We start from the raw sequence: 17,350 nt of genomic DNA, 5'->3' as shown, positions 1-17,350 counted from the left end.
GTTAGAAGAAGCTGGCTACCGATCAAAAGTAATGACAATTCTGTGGGGTCACTGGAGGTTTTTAAAAGACGGTCATTACCTTTTATGGAAGGCGATGCATTTTCATTACTAATGCCTGTAGTAATTGAGCCAGATAAGTGATACATAAGAGATGAAGCCATTAGTCTTTTTCACATAGTAATAGCCTTTAGGCTGTGATCACTGTTGTAAAAGTCCAGATAGTTCAGAAACTGAACAAGCCTTGTTAGCTTGTTTCCTGTAGTACCGCAAAAGGTGATCAGAATACTAATGTTTTCATGCTTTAGCGTGGTAGACATATGCTGTGTTTACTAATAAAAACTGAGCAGTCCATCAAGACAATAGTACAGCTTTCTTTTGGCTGTTTATTTTGTTTAACAATCAATAAAGGCAAGAGGTCGAAAGTGTGCGTGTGTGTATGTGTTTTTTTTTTTAATGCAGCCTCTTGAGTATTTTTTGTCTATAGAGCATTTTGCAACGTTAAAATGAAAGCTTGGTTAATAAAGCCTCCAGTATAATACTAAACGGCTTGCGTATGAAACGCAGAGGGCCTGTGCCTAGCAGCAGGCACTGTAAATAGCGGCAGATCAGATTCGGCAATGGCAGGGAAGTATCTCCGGAGGCTCGTGCTGCAGTCGCGCGTTGGCACACGCTTACAGGATGTGAGGTCACTGTCGCAGCTGCTCTTGCCGTACTCCGCTTCCGGGCGAGCGCGGCATGACGGTAGCGGCGCTCACTGCCGCCCGTACCTGGTTACAAAGCAGCGCTGCACGCGCGGTGTTCCCCGCCCCCGCCCCCGCCCCCGCCCCCGCCCCCGCCCGCCTCGCTCCGTGCTGCCGCCGGGTGGCGAAGGCCCAGTACTGCAGCGAGGAGCTGCGCGCAGGCGCAGTAGTTCACAGCCGCGCTCCCTGCTGTTCTCAGGCGATAACAGGTGAGTACGGCAACGAGGAGCTCGCGCATGCGCACTGGCTTAAAGCTGGTCGCTGCTGCCCCGGGCGTGTAAAAAGCAGAACGGCAGCGACCGGGGTTGCGCATGCGCACGGCTTCTCCCTCACCCCCGCCTGCTCTCTGCTGCCATCGTGTGTCTGAAAAGCGGTACTGCACGCGGGAGGGGGATGCGCATGCGCATTGCGTTCAGCCGCGCTCACTGCTGCCCTTGCGTGTCGACACCGCGTTGGCCGCTACTCTGCGCTCTCTCGGGGACGGGTAAGCGCAGGGGCCGCGCTCGTGCCCCCTGCCCGGTGCTCACGGACCGGGAGCGCTTTTCCCGAGAGGGCTTTTCCTTCTCGGTGCTTCCTGGGGGCGCGGAGACGGGCAGTGCCGTCTCGGAGCTGCTCCGCGGCGCTCTCTCCCCGGGGCAGCCCCAGCGCCTGCTCGCTGATGCCCGCCGCTCTCTCGGGCGCGGGCAGAGCAGCCTCGGGGCGCTCGCTGCTCGGCCTGAGCGCCGGGGTGGCGCGGCGGGCTGCGGTTGGCGCGCGGGAGCCGGCCGGCTGCAGCGCGGCGCTGCGACCACGCGAGGGCGCCATTGCGGGTCTGGGCTGCCTCGCGCTGCGCTCCCCCGCCCCTTGCGCTCCCCCGCCCCTCTCGCGCGGTCCTGGGCGGCGCAGGCGCGGTGCGGCGGCGCGAGCCCTGGGCGGCCGGCGCACGCGCGGTGCGGCGGCGGGCAAGATGGCGGCGAGCAGGGCGGGTGTTTTGGCTGGACGGCGGCGGGCGAGGGCAGAGGCGGGCTGGAGTCGAGCATGTGGGGGCCGCGGTGAGGCGAGCGTGCGCCTTCGGGTGTCCGCGGGTGTCGGGCTGTGTCCTGCCAGCCGGGGCCGTCGCTGCGTGGAGGCGGCGGGGCGGGGGGGGGGAGTCGGGCCGGGGGCCGCGCCGCGCCGCGCCGGGTCTGCGCGGCGCCGGGTCTGCCGGAGCGCGGCTCTGACTCTCCCTTTTGCGTGTGTCGCCTGTAGGGCCCCGGTTCCTCCCCAGCGCGGGCTGGAGCGTGCGCTCGCCCCTGCGGACGCAGCCTGGAGGAGCGGGGGGGCAGGCGGGCCCCGGAGCGGGATTAGGGCACGGCGTCGGCGGGAGGACGGCTCCTGATGCAATAGGCGTGCCCGAGAGTGCTGGTAGGTCATGAAGGAGTTTAAAATCTCTGGACCAAATAGGGTTAAGGTCAACTTGAGTTAGATACGATTAGTGCAGCCCCAAGTTATTTACTTGAGAATTGTGGCTAGAGAAGCAAGAAGATGGGTAGAAGACAGACGCTCCTGGACACCCTGAGGCCTCCCCTGCCCCCAGGCACAGACTGTGGGTACCAGCCGACATGGGCACCAACTGATTGGAACCCCCGCAGAGCCCTGCTCCCTCCTGTACAGCTGCCCCAAAGCCATGGGTTTCCCCGGTGCAGCATGTGTCCATGGGTCCTCTATTGCCTCTGATGTCTCCCCAGGCACTCGTACGCTGCGCAGGGGTCTGGATGTCTCCAGCAGCGGCACAGCAGCCTGATGCCTCCTCTCGTCTGGGACGCGGGCTCCTTCGCAGCTCTTCTGGGATGCGGGGTCCTTGGTGAGTTCCCTGCTGCCTCCTCTGGTGTTCTCTGCGAGCTCATAGATCCCTCCACCTCCTCTCCCCCCCCCCCGCCCCGCCCCGCCCCGCCCCGCTCCCCTGTCTGGTGGGGTGGGAGACCCGTGGCTCCTCTCGCCGAGCTGAGAGCCACGTGGGGCACCCCTGTGTGCTCACTACGCATCTGGGATGGCACCCCTGCCCTGAGGGCCCCGCAGAGTCCCACCCTTCCTGCAACCACCCCCCCCAAAGCCATTAAACCACATGATATCAGGTAAAAATATCAGGTAAAAAAAAGGATTATTTTTTAAATGAATCTGTGGATAAACCATGTATGTAATAGTCTGGAAACAATTGATAAGCGTGAGTAAAATGTAATTCAGGGTCTGATCCTGTAATCCATGCTCACAGATGTATAAATGATAACATTTTCAGTTTAAGGGCACAAGCAGTTCTAAAAATACTTGACTAATGTTGCTCATTTCCCAGTATTCTGTAGAGAGTGGCTATTTTAAAAAGTTAACCAAGTCTGTGTAGTTTTAATTAGGTGTATTAAAAAGATAAAACAAGGAAATATAGCTCACATTCAAGCACTCAAATATGTGAAAATAGCTGAAATTGCTCTTACTGCACTAAGCTCATTAAATTGACTTGCTGGAATGTTGAATATTAGAATGATCAGACCAGAGTGTTAACAGCTTTAATGCTTTTATCTGGTGCAGTTCGCCCACCTCCCCACCTGAGGGTTACCGAGCAGGCACAGTCGACTTCCTTTCTGAGGGCTGTGATGCCGGGCTTCATGCTGGTGTGTGAACTGCTGCTGTCTGTGCTTAGTGCAAAAAAGAGTAACTAAGACAGACCTTTGTGGTGAGAACCCTTGATAAAGTTCTGTCGGGAACGCATCCCGCTGTCCTCGATAGAAAAGCCACCCTAGATCTCAAGTTTGAGTCGGTAACTGATTAAATGGATTCTGGTTTAGATCACGAATATATCACATAGTCAAAATTGTGCAATATTCTCCATGAATAGTTAAAGTGATTATTTCATTTTAGACCTTGAATAAGAAGATTGAATGAGCTGGTAAACATTACTTGGTGTTAAGATGGTATGAAAATTTAATATCTTTATTCTTCAGTCTCGGTGCTGCAGGAGTCTCTCTCTCATCCTGGTAGATAATATTAATTGCTGTTTCTCTACCTATGGAGCATATGAGATTTGCCATGCAAGCTCAGAATGAATGCAGTTATCCAACAACCTTACACATTTAGAAAATACTTTCTGCAGCCAAGACATATAGCAATGTTATAGCATATGTACAACCTAAAAAGATGGTTTCCAGAGATGTATATGTATACAAGTTTCAGCCTTCTGGGTGTGTGACTATTCAGAGACTCCCAGCGAACTGTGTCCAGGTTAGCCTGTAGCCAAACAGGCAGACCCAGCACACTGTGCCTGTGGTGTGTTCAAGCCTAAAGAGACTTCAGGTGCACTGTCATCACCGGGTATCATGCTGACACGGTGTCCACAAGGGGTGGATCTTTTCTGGGCAATTCACAGCTGCTCTTAGACTACCAAATAGTCAGAATCCTATACGGAATTATTAATGGTTTTGCTACTGGAAAAAAAGAGAAAGACAGAGTACTTGATCTGCATATTCATAGCCTGAAAGAACAAAAAAGATATGGGATACAGAAAAAAGAAAGAGGATAATAATTTATTTAAACATAAAAACAACATTAAACTACTGCTTCATTGTTCTACTACCTTTGGCTCACAGAGCTTAAGTTCCTGGGGAAGCATGGTAAGGGGATGAAATAGGATTTTTTTTCAGTTTTTTTTTTAGTAGCAGACTAGTGAAGGTGATATGATCAAGGTCCCTAATCTTTTTTTTTTTCCTCTACCCAAGAAAACTCAGAAGGATACATCACTGCTTTGACAGAGAGGGGGATAAAACAAAATCAAAAAAAAAAAAGAGCTCCTTTTTCAGGAGCAATTCCCACTTACTGTGATTTAAGCACCCACTCTGAAGTTCTGGGACTAAGTACATGGTCCATATGCTCTGACTACAAAAAACACTGTCCACAGAGAGCAAGGTCACTGTGATTACCTATGTAAAGTTTCCTTCAGGATGCCCGTTATCTGGAGAAACCCGTTGTTGCACATGATCTATCTTATATTTTCTCAACATATAATACAGCGATTTCTCAACATATAATACTTGAAGACCAATATAAATATTGTGTAGAATGATACTTTCTAAGTCATTAATTTTAAATCATAAATCAAAAATATTTTAAAAAGAGAGATTTGTTCTGCATTGTCAGAGAATAACTACTTCTAAAATAAACTAAAAAGGCTCTATAAATGAATAAATTTTGCAATTTTTTGCCTTCAATAGTGTTCAAAGGTTAAAAATGAATTAAAATTGTAAAATAAGTGCACTAGCTACTTATTTCATTTATTTTATCTTTCCCTTTCCTCCTTTGAATACTCTTTTCCTTAAATTGTATTTTCCAGATATTGCTATATTCCAGTTGTACTTTCTCTTTTTCTAATATTCTCTTCATAAGTATCCCCTTAAAGCACTTTAAAAAGTATCTGACGAATATCGCTGTTTCTCTGTATTATGTGAATGATGTTAATTATCTTTACTTTTTAATGGTTTAAAAATTCAACTTCCCTAACTAAGAGTATGTTTTTAAAAAAGTAGCGATTGCACAGGGGATGCTCCCATTTTCTATTTTTGCTTTTCTAGATTAACGTTCAAATATTTCCTGATAGAAATGTATGTTTTTGCAGGTGGAACATTCCTCTGATAGGTACATTTGGTATTGAAATGAGTTAGTCCCGTATAAATCCTGGCATAGGACTTTCTTCACTAGTTTTAGATGGATCTCTTCTTTCTCAAAGGTATGGCACTAGGTGAGAAAAAGGTGCCGTCAACCTGTAGTTATATTTATACCCGTCGAGGGGTGGGGATCTTTATGTAGAAAGGGGACACACAAAAGTGTAGCGAAGGGGCATATTTTTCTAAATGTGCCCAGGAAACCTATGAGATAGGTGACACAGAGAATTCAGAGGCCTTAAAACAGTGTCACCATTTGAAAAGCAAATTATAAGCTGCAGGAGTGTGTGCACTCCTGCAATGCTTAACATAACCACAGTCTTCACTTTGAACTATGCCTGACTATTGGCTTACATCCCGTTTTCATGTAGCAATATCCAAGGTAACACAAATCTGGCTCCAACTGTAATGTACGTAGGAGACAGCGAGTATTAAGACACCAAAGAATTCAAAATGTTTGAATCTGGAAGGACGAAAGAACAGCGTACTCAGTGATCAGCCTTTCAGGTGAAGGAGACAACAGCTGTGGTTTTGGTCCCTGTTCCCTTGATTATTTCTGTATGCATGGGTTAGTGACTATCTCATCTAATTAAAAATAAATACTGTGATCAAGGATCAAAACTCACAGGTCCCTCTTTTCCTTGATAAAGCCGTAACTAAATGCTGTTGAATATGCGTGATATGTTATGTGCAGAGCCCTTTAATGTTCCTTCTGATTTCTTTGATCTTGTTTTAGGGTGCTTTCACTGTATTTCCAGTGAGCTATAGTTTGCTCAAATATGTATATGTATATATGTATATGTTCATATATATATATGTTTTAAATTCCTCTTCCCTTCGCATTACTCTACTGATTTTTTTTTCTTATAACTGTCTCCCATGTCAACAAGATTTAACAAAATGAAAAGTATGTCTTCATAGGAGAAAGACACATTTTTGGTAGTTACCGTAATGCAGGCATGAAAGGAAAGATAAAAGAAAAAAAGTTCTTCAGATAAAGTCTGTTAAGTATTCATAATGTGACAACATAGGTGATTCTGATATTATCTAGACAGAAGATCTCTGCCGAAGGTAGCTTTCAGACAATTGTATTGATTTAAAAAAAATTGGTAAAAACTGATGAAGTCATTAAATTTTCAAAAGTTACAAATTATCCTGTAAAGCTTCAGTGACTGCAAATTAGCCTTTGCTATAGCCCTCTGCTAACAATCTACAGATCATTTTTTTATTCATGAATTTTAGTAATTTCAGGACACCACAGGTCATCTTATGCTCATTTATTTGCTAAACACCTTGTGCTGGTATGCCTATGCTGGAGAATTGCTACTATTTACTTCCCGTGAGACAAGCAAGCAACAAAGTGGTGGATTTGGCCTCAGACATCCACTCTGCCAGGCAGCATACACATCTTGCTGTCAGTGAAATAAATGAGCCCTTAAATTGGCTGCAAAGCTTTAAGAGCTGAAATTTATATGTCTAGTTATCAAAGTTCAGAACACCTGCCAATATGAAACATAGTTATGACAAACTGTTACATTTTACCTTTAACTTTTCAGCTTTAAGACCACAACTTTGTTATAAGACTCCCATCCTCCCTGCCCCTCCTTTCTCCCTTCCCCCAGACCCAGCTCCCCTCCCAAAAAACACTCACTGCCTTCCATTGTAAATGCTGAGTTAACGTTAATACACTGGGTCATCTATCAGCAGACCAAAAAAAAGTCAGATGTATTAAAAATGCTAGGATTCCTCCTAAGAATAACCACAAATTTTCACAGATTACCAAACATGGCTAACTGTGTATAGATATCTGACATTTATAACCGCCTTTGAAGGTTTTCTGGAGAAAGTCAAAAATCATGAAACAGACTTACAGATTCCTTGTTTTGTTTTTTACTTAAAAAAATCGATTCAATTACTTCTATCTTATTTTACTGACCGACTTCATTATCTTTCCTTTTGGGTCGCAGAGCCCTACAGCACAGGTTTTTGCCACAACAAATCCAACAATTGATAAGCTGTTTACTGTTTATCCAAATGTTCATGGGAGGGCAAAAAAAGAAAAAAGCCACCAAAAATAAATGTTACTCTTCTATAAACCCACTTTAAACTATGCCCTATGTGCACTATGACTAAATATCTTCTCTTGTGTGCATGTATACCTCTGTGTTACAAACCACAAACAGCTATGTGAAAAGAACACTATTTAAAGGAAAGACTTTTTTCTTAGCTGTCAAGATAATATCTAGGCTAAAATTCATTTCAACATTTATATGTATATATATATATATATATATACACACACACATATAAAAAATATGTATATATCAATATGAAGAGCTTAAAAATTACAACCCTTGACCAGTTGCACCCTTCTGGTCAATAAAGTAAATATGAACAATATGAGAAACAAATCAAATGTATGAACTTTACCTCTTTTATTACTTTGACCATATTATTTCTTTTTTTATGGCACCTGCATACTGTATTTTCATTCAAGAAATTTGATTGTGGATAAAGTAGTCCCTACATGTCATAGCAAAAAAATGACACATTAACCAAAGTTTAAGTCAATGTATTAGTCAAAACACACCTTCTTTTATTCTTTTCCTGACCTTTTGCTACAGACATAGAAATCTCACGTATATTTTGGGGTTAACAGGACTTCAGCAGGGCAATCTGTGTTTTAAGCAGGGTTTCTTGCTGGTTCAGATATATTGTTTGTTCAGTGTTGGGATCCTATGTATTCATACTGAGTTTTCTGTTTTGTGTACTGATAATGAATTAAAACAGCAGAAAATCATATACGTATATTTTAAATGTGACATGTCTGATTTCATTTTAATGTGATTTGAAATATTTCACCCTGAATTTATAAAAAAAAATCATTAGTACAGCTATACGCATTGCCTTTTCATGATTTTAATTTCTTATTCTTCAATTAAAAATATGCTAAAAGCAGATTTTGCTTAAAATCTGAGATAGTTTGGATAGATTTAGGACCAAATTGTGGCTGCTTTCTGTGTGCAAGCTTTGACTAGAAAGGTGACACACACAAACATTTCTACCTGGTTTTCAAGGATATGTCAACAAGGTCTATTCACACCAGTGCACCATTTAGCACCAGCTGCGTTCATGGAAATCCAGAAGTAGCACATGCCTCTGTTCACAGAAATCTCAGCCAGCTTCCTCTGATGCCTCGTACAACCATCACTGCAGCCACCACTGTCGAGCTAATTCAACTCTTCCAAAAATCAGCAACTGCTGATAAATTCTTGTCTTAATATAAAAGTTGTGTTTCAATTTTATCCATAATCATAATTCTGAGCATAACAAAAACAAGAGTAATATTCATATCAAACATAAAAAGCATGTGGTGTATGTGAATCCTTATGCCTTATCTCTGCTGCATTTACCTATTGGTAAATGATTCTGACTCTCACCTGAGTCAGAACCCAAATTCGGCATGTGCTGCTTATTCAGGTTGTACATAGATTTGCTGGGAATGGTGACAGAAAGGAGAGAAAACAAGGATTCGCCTGGTCCAGGTTAGATGTGTTTTGGCTGCCTCCTAGGCGGTGAACCCAGGTTTAGTCTCTGTCAAACACTGGAGTAAATGGGTCAAAGTGGCGTGTGCCAGACTTGGGAACCAATTTAAATTCCCAGATTATTTAGGCTAAGCACAGTCAGACACATCAGAAGACAGCTGCTTTAGGACTTGTCTCACCTATCGTTCGACCACTCCGAGTTTCCAGTTCATATGTGGACGTTGACAGTTCAGATGTCTAAATTTGTTTTTATAAAACAAATCTGAATTTTTGTAATATGAGAGATTTTACTGTTACCCTGTAATACAGTATGGGCATTGCTAGCTCCTGGCCGTAAGCTTCGCACTGAGTTTGCACAGCCTCGGGACTGAGGCTGGTCAGGCTTGGCCCGAGTTTTGTCTGAACTCGTCTCGCCTGCAGCTCTGCTTCCCTCGACTTAGCTGGGGCAGCAGTTTTTCTAACTGCCCGGATGGCGATGGCTATTTTATTTTACTTGTGTTTATCTTTGTATGGTAGAACCATAGGTTGATAAACAAACAGGACAACAAAAAATGCACATTTTACTTATGTAAAAGGCCCCAAACACCAGAAATTCATATCCAACACAGAGCTGCAGACCAATGAAGAAAGAATGATGTAAAAGCATACTAGAAAACATATAAAAATAGCCCCAGATGAATCCTAGAGTGAGTAGGAGGAAACCATCACCATGAACATCATATTCCTCCCGGCGAAGGAGCCCAGATGCTGACAGCTCGCTCTAACACCCACCGTCATCCCGCCATAAATGAACCACAGACCTAGGACCTACGGAGCAGCGGAAGGGTGAACATAATACTGGGAAAAGAGGTAGAAACTCTGAAGTGTAACAATTTTAACAGTATTATTATTATTATTATTATTATTGAGGCTTTTTTGGTGTATAGAACCCTTCTTCTCATGTAACAATTTCTTCTGGACGAATAACGATCCTGCATTTAGACCGTTAAGATTCCCACTATATTAACACTAAATTCTTGGCTTTATATGTAAGGTATGTTTCCTCTTTGCCCATAAACAAGATTTTGAGCATAACACTATTATTTATTTTGATCCTAGTAATATTATATGTTAACATATAGGCAAAATATCATAATTAACAAATTAAAAAAGTGTAAGTGGTTGAGAATATAGGCAGGATACATTTATATTCTCTTTTAGGCATGTGATCCCTGTCTTTAAACCTAATGTCAATCCAATGTGTTTTGGCTATTTCATATCTGTCATGAAAATCTATGGAGTTTAATGAGGCTCTGAGATTCTCTGGATGAATAAAAAAAATAGAAACATACAGAAATTACAGTAAAAAAATCAAAGAAATCTGAGAAAAGGAATAAATGGGCATGTTATTGATTCTGTAAAAACAAATTGTGTTTTTTCCTCCCTTGAGTATTGCATTGACAGAGAAGAACAGAGCAATAGAAAAGTATAAAATAAGCCCTGTAGGTATCTTTAAGAGTCTACCTTTCTGGTTGAAGAGCAAAAGCTATAACTGATCATTTCCTGTTCTTCTGAATTTGGCAAGTGTTATTTTCGGTTTCTGGGTTTTGTTTTGCTTTGTTTTTCCCACAGGGTTGTTTTTTACCTGGGAGGTTTTAGTAAAACTTTTCTCCTTGGACTTTGGGTTCAACAATCTAATGTAAGCTGCCTGGGCTAAGTTTTATCCTATGCAACACTTGTAAGTTTGCACTAAATTTACAGAATTAAATCCATTAGACTCAGTTCTAAAATAGAAATTATTTTTAAATTGTCTTCATTACTCTTTGAAAGTTGTGAATTTGCACATGATTTTTTTGTGTTGCTGTTAAAATGAATTTTACCTTAATAACTTTCATTTAAAATACTTCTAATTGAATGATTTTAATCCAGGGAATCTGACTAAACTTTGGAAGGAATTTTCTGTGTTGATCACTTAGAGATAAGCAAGAGCACTTGTGAATCAATGAGAACAACGATGACCTCCAATATTAGTGCTTACTTGCATTTGCCATCTAATATGGTTTTAAATCAGTTTCTGAACTTACTGAACAGAATACATTCAATTTGTAAATGCTGGTGAATGTTCAAGTGAAAAATCTCAGTAGATAGTGGGAAAGCAGAAAAAAGATTTACGATTACTATGAAAGAGCTTAAGTACTGAGTCATAAACATATTTTTGTTCACTTTAACCACATACAGAATCTTTTTTATTCAGAGTTGTTGTATGAAGACAACTTTTATCGAATGTCAATATGTCTTTAACAGACCAGCTCATCCTGCAGTATAATGGTTTATCATTACTACTGAATGCCCCAAAATACAAACAGATAACTAAAATTCTCAGGCCTCATTTTCAGGTACCTGAGGGTACTTTACACTGTTCTATGAATAGAAGTGTACTGAAGCTTAGTAATATAAATGAAAAAATAATTTCTTATTTTTTTCTTTGCTTCAGTAATAGAACAGAATAAGACACCAGTGGAGTTCTCTATGAATATTAATGTTCAGGTTAGAAGCATAATCCTGAGATATATCTGTACAAGACACACAGTACCAGACTCTTCTTAAAGTCAAAGCTTTCATTTATTATTAAAATTTCAGCAAATATTATTTGGGATGCTAAATGAGATTATAAAAAAAAATTGAAGATCCATGATCCTTATCCCATTGACTTCCATAGATTTGTCATGTCCCCACTCTCTTTCTCTCTCGTTTTTCTCTTTCTCTCTCTTTTCCCTTCCCCTTCCCCTTCCCCTTCCCCCTCCTCTTCCACTTCCCCTTCTCTTTCCCCTTTCCCTTTCCATGCCTCTTCTCCATGCAATTCTTAACTGTTAGGTAGTAGGCAAAAAACTCTTGAAAGAATTGGGTTTAAGAAGTCCAATTGTGTAGTAAGATGGAATTGTGGAGGAAATGATGCCTTGTAAGTCAATAGACTAATACTGTAAAAAGCTATCAATCAGCCAAGCTTTATTTCTTTATTTCTACTGAGAGAAAAATATTTAAGATACTACTAAGAGTAATCCCAGTGAGATAAGCTCTATATACTAATTTATAAAGCATAATAAAATATTCTTTAATGAAGATTTTAGTGAATTTTTATACATACACACATGCACACACACAGAGATCTATTTTTGCATTCACAAACATATATATTCATATGGACACCAAAGAGTTTGTAGAAGCCAGTTACTCAAATAAAATTACAAATGTATTTTTAGCTAACATAAAATTCTGGTTCAGAACACTGTTTTGACAAAAACCAGCTCACCTCTAAGCTTCTTAATTGTCCCACTGATTTTATGTGACTAATATTTATTTCTCTTAATTCAGTTTTAAGCAATGCAGAATGTCTACAGCTGAACCAAACTAAGCTCTCCTCACAGTAAATGGAGAGACGTAGGCAATGAATAGGTAATGTTAATGTTAAATGTTTAAGATAATAATAACTGTGTTCTACGAGTTTCTCTCCAGTGATGATAAGCAGTGATCTGAGTGACTAATTCAGCTGTAAGCTTGGTAAGAGAAATATTACCTCTCAACTCCCCTCTTACAGAAAAAGTCATATATATGAATAATTCACTGAATCAAAATACTAAACATGTTGTCTGGATTTATTACTAAAGAGGCTGTGTGTTTGTCTTCTGATGACACAAGCAGTCTTGCTAACAAGGCTGACTTCGGCATCGTACCACAACTATGTGCATCACCACGCACTGAGGCAGTCAGTGGCAGGTCACTCTGGGCTCTACCAGAACGAACAACACTTGTTAAAGAGCCAGTCCTGGAGACCAGGGGCAAAAGTTGCTTGTAGCTGCCATCATTTAAGGACACCGCAGCTGGACAAGGCAGACAAAGCGGTGCTGGTAGGAGAGTGTAAATACAAGATATGTTCTGAGTCTTTCTGGTTGAAGACATTCTCTAAAAACTCTTCTACACATGCTGTGATCTAACACCCTCCCATCAGATATTTATAAACATCTCTGTGGCCCTTTGCTGGAATCGCTCCAGTAGCTCCATGTCTCTCTCGTACTGGGGAGCAAGGAGCCGGACCCAGCCTGACTCCAGGTGTGGCCTCAGCAGTGCTGAGCAGAGGGGAGGGATCCCCTCCTGCAACCCGCTTGCAACACTCTTCCTAGTGCAGCTGTTAAGCTCAGGCTGGAGCTGGAGCTAATGCAGCTCAGGACGATATCAGCCACCTCTGCCACGAGGGCTGTTGTTGACTTGTGTCCAACTTGTTGTCTGCCAGGACCTCGAGGTCCTTCTCTGCAAAACTGCTCTCCAGCCCATCAGTCCCCAGTTTGTCCTGGTGCATGGAGTTACTCTGCCCCACCACCACCCAGGTGCAGGCCTTTACATTTCCTTTTATTGAACTTCGTGAGGTCACTCTCTGCCCATTTCTCCAGTCTGTCAAGGTCCCTCTGAATGGCAGTACAACCATCTGATGTATCTGCTGCTCTTCTCAGCTTTGTATCATCTGCAAACTTGCTGGTGATGCACTGTGTCCCATCATCCACTTTTCTGACCTGTACTTCATCAAGACCATGAGGATATTATGGGAGACAGTGCCAAAAGCCTTCCTGAAGCCAAGGGAGACAACATGCCCTGCTCTCCTCTCATCCACCAAGCCGGTCATGTCATCACAGAAGGGGATCAGGCTGATCAAGCACTATTTCCCCTTTGTAAATCTGTGCTGACTGCTCCCAGTCACTTTCCTGTCCTTCACATGGCTGGAAATAATACCCAGGATTAATTACTCCATCACCTTTGCAGGAATTTAAGGTGAGGTTGGCTGGCTTGCAGTTGCCCATATCCTCCTTCTTGCCCTTCTTAAGATAGTTGGGGTGACCCTGCAGGACAACATAAAAGATCATTTTGAAGCAACTTTGTTTAAACTGTCAGGATGCTCTATGGGAAATAAGTTTATATTAGTCAGTAAGTTCAGCAGAGTCAGCCCATTTGCCGTCTCTAGTTCCACCACAACCTTAGAGTAAGGCTATGGGCTGGGTCCCATTTAAACTTTAGGTGCCTGTGTGTAGACATCTACACCTATCACAGTCACACTGTATTCCTTTCATAGAAAGAAATCGTTACTTCTAGATTCATTTGATGTATTTCATATGTTTTTTGGACAGAACAAGGTGAGTTACACTGTTTTACACAGTGTTTTTTCCAATGCCTGTTCAGTAAGCAAAGGTTAACTGGCTCAGCTGCAGACAGCTACATTGTAAAACACAAATTTAGTTAGATGACTCTAGCGCTTCAGCACTGCAGGTAAATGTAATTTTCACAGTAGCAGGAGAGGGCTGTCAGTGGTGTAATTTCTGAAAGTCCTGGTCGCAGCTGGCAGAGGCTGCTTTTCTGGTGTGATGATCCGATTATAAGATCAGGGCAGAGCAAACAACCGATGATTGTTCTGATGCAAGAAAAAGACACAGTCTTTAGAGGTAATTAAATGGCCCCTTACGCTTTGGTGAAATAAATACATAAAATAAATTGAAATAAATCCTTACTGGAAGCAATGATTAACCAGAAGTGAACAATAATTTCTTTAGAGACCTGTAGGCTTTAACTTTCAGTGGACTAATAGCATCACAGGGGCCAAAATAGATGGCATTTTTATTTGATTTTAGTGATGACTTATTCCTTATGCAAGTAATTTTCTGTGAAGATAAGAGTTTACGAGAGAGAAATCCTGAAATGTAAGTAGCTTATATAAACATCTCTCCAAGGAAATCTGTATTTTAAATTGCATTTACTATTAAAGACATCATATCTTTAATTGAACTGAAAGAAAAATGTTTTCCACCATATTGTTCACAGATTTTGTAGGCTCTTAAAGTTCCATGATGGTGATATTTCTGATGTAATAGTTCTCCACCTTTAATCTTCATGATTTCATGAGATTCATCTATTTTATTCTCCCAACAACTTTTTATAATGAGAACACATTTTTTCTATACATTTTTAAGAGCTGTTATATGAATCAACATATGCAGTTATTAACGTGTACCTATATAGCAAAGTATATGTGTTAGAATACAAACGATTTTTTTTTTCCAGAGATATTCATCATTGGTACCGTGTATCAACCAAAACCAATAGAATTATATGCTGCTTTCAGAATTAAGCAGCATGACTCCTACTGCACTTAAAATTTGAGCTCTTGCTAGTTCCTGGGGGATTCATGCATTCATGGTTAAATTTTGCTTCTCTGACACAGGAGGAAAGCTCATTTCTGCTACTTTTGCTTTACGTTAACAGAGCATGAAATAAACAAAAATTTATCATGATTCGTAGCATTAATTAACTAGACGTACTGATGTACCACAGATTTCATTTACATCAGTCCCACCACAACAAAAAGATGTTTTGTCAGAACCATTCTTATCTTTCCCTTCCCAAATAATGTGTAACCAGGGAATAAAGTAAGAAATGGTATTTCATTTTGTACTACATAAAAATCATTTACTAATATAATGGGACCTACTGACAAGAATGAACTGTATGGACCAAGACACATGCAAATATCCTTCTAGCATTTAATCCAACATAATACAGATTTGTTTGTGTTTATTTATACATATATTTATTAATTCATGCTAGCAATCACAGAGAACTTCATGATTCAAAAAGCCTTAATTCCTCCCAAATTATCAAACATAACTTGTTCTGTCTTTTTTTTTCCCCACTGAATTCCCTTCCCCCCCCAACAACAAACAAAAACCCTTTCTTCCTAATAATTGGAGTGAATAATTGAGTTAAAAGGCTATTTCTGTACTAGATACTGCTATCAAAACTCTGTTCTTATACGGTGATACTATGCAGAACTACATAAGTTGTGGACCCCATCGCTGTGTTTTGAACAGCTTTGCTCTAAGAAATTTTCAGCCTTTTGTTCATCTATTAAATGTAAGGAACACGATGTACTCCTTCAGAGGTATTTATTGAAAATATTTTTCATTAGATCATGGTCAGTGTTGATCTCCGCAGGAGAATGTGTTGGTGGGGGGGATTGAAGGAGTTTCTTATTTTTCTGTTGTTGCATTAGATAAGCTTCTGAGCTGCCCAGTGTTGGAATCTGAGAGGTTTCAGGTAGCATTTTTCAGGGTTTCTTTTTTCTTTTGTAATTTATAGATTAGAGCTTTTCAGATTAATTTTACAGTGATTGTAATAACAATTAACTGCGGTGCTTATGCCTATTAGAGTTGAGACTGTGGCCTATGAAGATTAAATTCACTTGTCACTGAACTGTAAATATTTCTTGTATGAAACACAGTGATATTCTGCTAGTCTTTGTATCCAGGAGAATAAGACTGTTAACAAGGAAGAACCCTATGCCAGTCACTAAGAACCACATAACCTATGGAAATCTCTTAAGAGAAAAAACAAAATCTGACCAAATTAGCTGCCTAATTTCAGCACTGAAATGTCTAATAAGTAGTCTGTGGTCATCAGCTGTGAAATACAGACTACGAAAATCAGGTAGCATGGTTCCAAGCACTGTTCATGCAATTTTATATTAAACAGTACTGGATAAAATAGGAATAATCTAGCAATAAGGTCAGAAATTCTCAGGAAAGCCCTTGTTCAGATAAATGCCTGATCTCTCTTACCTTCTCTTATGGTCTTGGCTATACAGTGGTGCATTTTTGTGCATTTTCAATGGGAAAACTGAACAATGTTTTCACCCTTGTGCTTAGGGTACTCTCTCAAATTTGAGGAACTTGGGTGAATATCCTCAGCAACCTGGTGAAAGTCTAGATTTCCAATGCCTTGGGACAGTGCTGGAACTGTTAGATTATTATAAAATGATTGTTGGCCCTATTAACTACAGAATAAACATTGAAAATGTTAATCAAAAATCTGATCACATGCAACTTCTCAGATACTTCTGAAGATGAGAGATTTTGAAAATTCTTCAGTCGTATCTGGACAGTAATGAATTTTAAGAAGGAGATGGACGACTTTCTGCTCTTTCTACTCAAAAAGTATGTCTTTAATCATGTACATTTCAACTTATAGGTTAGTTACTTGATTATCACAAAAGGACATAGAGTATTTGAGGTATAGATCATAATGAAAGATCATTTTTCTGGCTTGCTATTTGAGATTTTGGGAAATTTCAGCATATGGCTTCCCAGGTAGGTGGAATATAGTTAAACAATTTCTGGTGAAATGTTGCACTAAAAAATAATGGATCAATTGCTTCTGTTAGAAGAATCAAACTGAAAGCTATCGTGAAGAATTTGCACACCTAAAACTGTATTGATTTCTCTACACACCATTACTTTGTTTACTGGATATGGCTTTTCTATCACAACAACAGTTTGCTTACTTTCTTTAAAAAGCATCTCTACAGCTTTGGCTTCAGATAAGCCTC

At 40.9% G+C, this 17,350-nt stretch overlaps 1 long non-coding RNA gene across 3 annotated transcripts; it reads left to right on the top strand.

Annotated features, from left to right (window-relative positions):
- The first annotated feature begins 1,155 nt into the window (after positions 1-1,155).
- On the top strand, positions 1,156-12,048 carry LOC135323666 (uncharacterized). 3 transcript variants are annotated; one of them, XR_010385150.1, is made up of 4 exons: positions 1,156-1,224; positions 1,968-2,123; positions 2,447-2,562; positions 3,282-12,048. It is a non-coding gene; the product is annotated as an uncharacterized LOC135323666 (long non-coding RNA). The 3 variants fall into 3 exon arrangements; XR_010385158.1 differs by lacking the exon at positions 1,968-2,123; XR_010385156.1 differs by lacking the exon at positions 2,447-2,562.
- Positions 12,049-17,350: the final 5,302 nt, after the last annotated feature.

Source organism: Dromaius novaehollandiae, chromosome 1 (genome assembly GCF_036370855.1).
Source record: "Dromaius novaehollandiae isolate bDroNov1 chromosome 1, bDroNov1.hap1, whole genome shotgun sequence".
Classification (NCBI taxonomy): domain Eukaryota; kingdom Metazoa; phylum Chordata; class Aves; order Casuariiformes; family Dromaiidae; genus Dromaius; species Dromaius novaehollandiae.
Note: the sequence above shows the minus strand (reverse complement) of the source record. Positions and strands in the feature narration are given on the sequence as shown.